Source organism: Rhipicephalus microplus, chromosome 6 (assembly GCF_043290135.1).
Source record: "Rhipicephalus microplus isolate Deutch F79 chromosome 6, USDA_Rmic, whole genome shotgun sequence".
NCBI classification, from domain to species: domain Eukaryota; kingdom Metazoa; phylum Arthropoda; class Arachnida; order Ixodida; family Ixodidae; genus Rhipicephalus; species Rhipicephalus microplus.
In genome coordinates, this window is record NC_134705.1 from 65092901 (window position 1) to 65098741 (window position 5841).

General features: G+C 57.5%; 1 non-coding gene across 1 annotated transcript; it reads left to right on the top strand.

The window, feature by feature from the left end:
• The first annotated feature begins 3833 nt into the window (after window positions 1–3833).
• LOC119168823 (U2 spliceosomal RNA) lies at window positions 3834–4020 on the top strand. Its single transcript, XR_005109502.1, has one exon. It is a non-coding gene; the product is annotated as a U2 spliceosomal RNA (small nuclear RNA).
• The last annotated feature ends 1821 nt before the right edge of the window (window positions 4021–5841 follow it).

The following is a 5841-nucleotide window of genomic DNA, read 5'->3' on the forward strand; positions in this document are numbered from 1 at the left end:
GCATTAGGGTAATGTCCTCCGGGGGTCCAACCCTGGACTCCAGCGAGGACGACGGCGACCCCTCTTGGCAGGAGTGCCAGCCAGAGCGCAACGGGGGTACACTTGTAGTGTACTTCCCCGTGCCTCCTGCCATCGAGTGCTGCGAGCCCGGCTGCGGGGCCACTTACAACCCTGCCACATGGACTTCTCGGCAGCAGTCCCTGGAGCGGCACCTGGAGATGGAGCACGGAACCAGAATAACGAGCACGTAGTACATCTGCTCGTTATGCGGCGACGTCCTAGGCCAAAGACCGATGACCCATGTTAACAAATGCCTGGCCAGCGTTCCCACCATCGCCCCTCCCCAGCGCTTCCGGCACCAGTGCGAAAAGTGCCCAAGGTCCTTCCCCGCAGGGAAGGGCCTTCACAACCGCCAACAGTGGCACTTGAGGAAAGAGGCGAAGCAGGCCAGGCAAAATGTCGCCCCAGGTGCTCCGCCCCGACAGCCGCCCAAGAGCGGCACCGGCTCTACCAGCCCCCATCGGCAGGCCTCGCCCGGACGTGCCGCCACTTCGGGGACACCCTCAGTGGTGGCCCCCTTTCCCTTGCAGAGTGGCGCCGGCTATTCACCGGGCGAGACAGACCAGCAGCAGCAGGCCACCGCCTCATCCGCCCAAAGTGCCACCGCAGGACCCTCTTCACAGGAGGTCGTGCCTACCCCCCTGCCAAGTGGCGTCGAGGATTCGGGGGGCAGCCCAGCTGACCACCAGGCAGCACGACCGAGCTCCCCCTCGGACGAGTACTGAAGTCCTGCAGAGGGGGAGCTTCCAGAGCAGACTGCGGGGCGAGCCATTGGGAGCCCACCACCTCCTTCTCCCGAGGCGATAACACCCCGCAGAGTCGACCGACACAGCGGTAGCACGTACGGCACGCAGGAGGAAGTGGCCGACACCGCCGAACCAGAGAGTACCTGGGTCTAAGCTGAGATGACGGCGGAGCTGTGGGCACTAAGCCGGTTGCCCGTATCTGAGGAGGAGTGGGCGCGGTTCGAGACCATCCTGGACCGCACAGAGGCAGCCATTACTGACCACCTAAGGCTGCCCAATCGAGACTCGCGCCAAACACCGCCTCGGCGCGAGATTAACCCCAATAACCCCTCCCTGATACAGGCTCTTTACAGGAGGAACCAGCGCCGGGCGTCTGGCTGATTGCGGAGGGCCCTTCGCAGCTCTGCCCCATTGACCCAGGCACGCTTCACGGCTACTACACCCGCCTCTGGTCTCCGGCAGCAGTGGACACGACAATACTAAGGACGCGAGCCCCTACCGACGAGGAACTGGAACTTTTCCCCTTCTTGGACGAAGAGATCGCAGCTAAGCTCCGAAGGTGCGAGAGTACAGCTCCGGGAGAGGGCCGCGTCACTTACCACCACTGGAGGCAGGTGGACCCTGAAGGGCGGTACCTTGTGGCGGTATTCAATGTCTGCCTAAATATTGCCCTACACCCCGGAGCTGGAAGTCGACGAGGACGATCCTGATACACAAGAAGGGCGACCGCGAGGACCCCACAAACTGGCGACCCATTGCCCTTGGTCGAACGATTGCCAAACTGTATGCCGGGTGTCTTACCACCCGGCTGCAGCGGCGGTTGGGTTACCATGCGGTACTGTCCAGGTGTCAGAAGGGCTTCCTGCCGCATGATGGGGTGTTTGAACACAACTTTGTGCTGCAGGAACGCCTGGATGACGCCAGGACGGGAAGCGGGGAGCTGTGCATGGGGTTCCTCGATTACGCCAACGCCTTCGGCTCGGTCGCCCATCAGGCCCTCGTCGACGCTGTCATCGGCGCCGGCGCGGGGGAGCCCTTCGCGGAGATTGTGGAGAAACTCTACCACGCCAACACCACCTGCGTCGTGGCTGCTGACGGCACCAGGGAGCCCATCGCCATCGGAGCGGGCCTACGCCAAGGCTGTCCCCTGAGTGGCCTGCTGTTCAACCTGGTGGTGGACCTCATCATCAGAGCGGTGCAGGGAGGTGATAAGCAACGCAACATCCTTGCCTACGGCGATGATCTGACGCTGCTCGCCGGGGATCCCGCCACCTTGCAGCGCCACCTCAACGTGGTGACGGCCCTTTCGGACCCACTCGGGCTGCGACTGCAGCCTGCCAAGTGCCGCACCCTCCACCTGTCCGGGCGCTACCCGCTGGACACACGGCCCACCACTTTCACCGTGGGGAGCGTCCAGGTCCCGGCACTGGCGGACTTCAAGGGGCACCGGTTCCTGGGACGTCCTGTGGAGTTCCGCGTGCTACCGGACCAGACGACGGTTGACGAGGCCATCCATCTCGGCAGACGGCTGCTCTCCTCTATGCTCACCCCATGGCAGAAGCTGGACTCCAATAAAACCTTTTTCTATCCAGCCCTCAACATTGCCATGCAGGTGGGCCTTGCCAGCAAAGGAGAGTGGCATTGCCTGGACGAGGAGCTTCGCCTGCTGATCAAAAAGACCCTGTACGTGCCGGCCAGAGCGTCAAACAAGTATGTGTACGGAAGCGCACATGCCGGCACTGCAGGGATCCCTCTTGCGGCGGAGCTCAGCGACATCTGCCGAGTGGATGGGGCCTTCAAGCTCCTGTTGTCGACTGATCTGGAGGTCCGGGAGCGAGCGAGGGAGGAGCTCTACCGGGTGGTGTCGAGGCGGCTGAGGCGACCGGCGGACACGGACGACACCGAGGCCTACCTCTCAGGCGAAACGGAGGGCGACTTCCGGAAGACTGCGACCCAGCTGCACTCTGTCTGAACGGAGGCACGCAAAGCCTCCCGTCGCGTGTCCGTTGCCTGGGATCTGCTGAACCAGGGCGTCCGCATCACCTGCGGAGAGGCCACGGTGTCAGCGCGGAACTGCAACAAGCTCATCAAGATCCTTCGGGCCATCCTCAACCAGGACCGGGACCGTTTTGACCAGGACCGGACCAGGACCGGGACCGTTTTGGGATGGCTTCTCCAGGAGAAGCCATCCCAGGGCAAGGCGATAGCGTGTGTAGCGGCGCACCCCGCCAGTTACAACTTCATGAGGTCCGGCCGCTACACTCGCTTCAAGGAGTGGCGCTTCATCCACTGAGCCCGGCTGAATCTCCTCCCCCTGAACGGCACAAGAACGTGGGTGCTCGCAGCTCACAAGAGGTGCTGACACTACGTGTGCGGGGAGGAGACCCTGCCGCACGTTCTCTGCCACTGCATGCGGCAGAGCCAGACCATGACGGAGCACCACAACGCCATCGTTGCGCGCCTCAGGAAGGCGGCCCTGGAGCGGTTCACCATCATCGCGGAGAACCAGCAGGTCGGCGTCCCCGGCTTGCGACCCGACCTCGTCCTGGCCCGTGGTGAGGAAGCCCTGATCCTGGACGTCTGCTGTCCCTTTGACAACCGCATGCAGGCGTTCCAGGAGGCTTGGAGGATCAAGGAGAAGAAGTACGCCCCTCTACAGCGTCATCTCCTTCAGCGGTTTCAGCGCGTCTCCGTCGACGCCATCATCGTTGGCTGCCACGACTCATGGGATCCGGCCAACGATCGTGTCTGCCGCAGGTTTTGCTCCAAGAGCTACCTGCGGACCATGAAAAGACTTTGTGTTTCAGATATGATCGCCGCCTCTACGAACATATACCGCAGATAGGCGTTTTGTAAATAGCTTTTTTATTCGAGAAGCAATAACGCGTTTTTTATTGTTAAACACTTTTATCATTACTAAAATGCTACACTTGTTATACACTGTTATCATTACTAACACTTCTTAGCCCTTTTGGTACCTGTTTTTATTTATACGCCTTTTATTGCCGTATTTTATTATGTTCTGTAACCATTTATGTTGTTTGTGTACTAAGTATGAAATTCTGTTCTTATCAGTTCATTATCTGATACGGATACTATTTGGATCCAAGATATTAAACTTATTTTTGTGATGCGGTGGAGTGCTTGAAGCTTGCTTCACCTCCGCCACGGGTTGGCCCGGTATTGCGCTACCTCCGGGATCGGCCCACTCACCCCTACGGGGATGAGTTCGACATAAAATTCAATGATAAAAAAGTGTTCGGATTTACTAATTATATCGGGGTAATGGGCGTGGGTGCGGCGAGTGTCCGGAACATTGGTGTCATGGCGCCCCGGCTGACGTGGTAATCGCGCCGGCTCGGTATTCGCGTGCGGGGAGTGCGCTAGCTGTGTTCATTCACACTTACAATAGCTCTGGGAAAATATATTTTTGTGTGTAAATTTCACAATTGGAGAGCCCCTTCTTTTTTCGGTTCATTTCACACCTACATACTCCAAGTTTTTTTTAACATCCCTACTCATATTAATAAAACTATTGAGTAATTTATTATTACCGTTCCAGAGGAAAGCTAGAAGTGTGTATATATGTGCCAAGCTATTTCCGCTTTTCGAATTCACCCATTTCGGAACAAAAATCAAAACAGCCTCTAGAAACTGGGTGTTGATGTTTCTGTTTGCAGATGCAGTGACAAGCGAAGGCATTTTTATTTCACATCTTCACGCGAAGTGTTAATTTTAAGACGCGTGCTCTCGCCACGTCTACGCATCTACACTATTCCTCATCACAAAATCGAATCGCAAAGAATGCCACAGGGCCCACCCCGCACACACCTGCTGTACGGTGGAGCGGCAAAGCCCCGATATGCTTTTCCATGTCCACTGACCTGGGTCCCAGCTTCGGCCAGCGGTGGCTGTAATTCGTTGCCACGCGGTCAGCTACCTCGCTGGTGCCATCAGCCATCGCCTTGATGACGATATGATGTTATGTTGGGTTTAACGTCCTAAAACCACCTTATTATTATGAGAGACGCCGTAATAGAGGGCTCCAGAAATTTCGACCACCTGGGGTTCTTTAAAAGGCAGCCTAGTCTGAGCACAGGGAAATGCAGCCGCCGCACGCCGCAGCCGGGATTCAATCCTACAACCTGCGGGCCAGCAGTGGAGTACCTTATAGCCACTAGACCACCACGGCGGACATGTTGATCACACACTATATTTCTGGACACCATCTCATACCAGCTCATCCGTTGTTGGCTCTCGTTATTACAACAAACATCCTCGCACGCTCACCTCAATGGAATTGCCAGTTGCTGGAAGTTCCAAGAAATTTGCGCTCTAGACGTACGGACGCACCACGCACGTACCTGAAGCGCTGTGGAACCCAGGACGTGCGAGATCACGGCCCGGGCGCGCTTTGCTGTATGTGCTTTGCCTCTGTAGCCACTCATCACTCCTCACAGCTTCACTATGCCGAATATGTAGAAGTTGAAGAAGCAGAACAACAATCCGGCCAATCCCCCACAGTGGGTGTGAGCCGCAAGTGAAGGTCAACAAAAACAAGCAACAACAGTGAGCGCAGTGACGAAGCTATCGTAGTGGGGCGAACTAATCCACGAATATGGCTGCACGTTGACGCACGGTCCCATTTGTGCAACCACCCGTCTCCCGAAGGCCGTCTGTCACGAGTCTTCTCGCACCTTACTCAGCGGAATTCGACAAAAAGCGCAGGCGAGTACTTCTCCACTGATTTCCGTTACCACTTTACGACCACCTTCTGCCGCCTCATGTCCGGCACGATTGACGGAGCGCCGTGCCAGCGCCTCGTACTCGCCACCATAGCACTCCTACCCCTCGGAATCAGAATAACTTGGACGTTTTCGACCACGACAGGCAGAGCCTGCCGGCCCGTTGAAGGCTTGAACGACATCGCAGCGGCATGTCGCACACTCACGTTCCGTCACCTTCTGCCACAAGACCCTTCATTCACCGGCATCACAACGCACGCTGTAGACGTTTCGCACGCATTCCCGGGTCT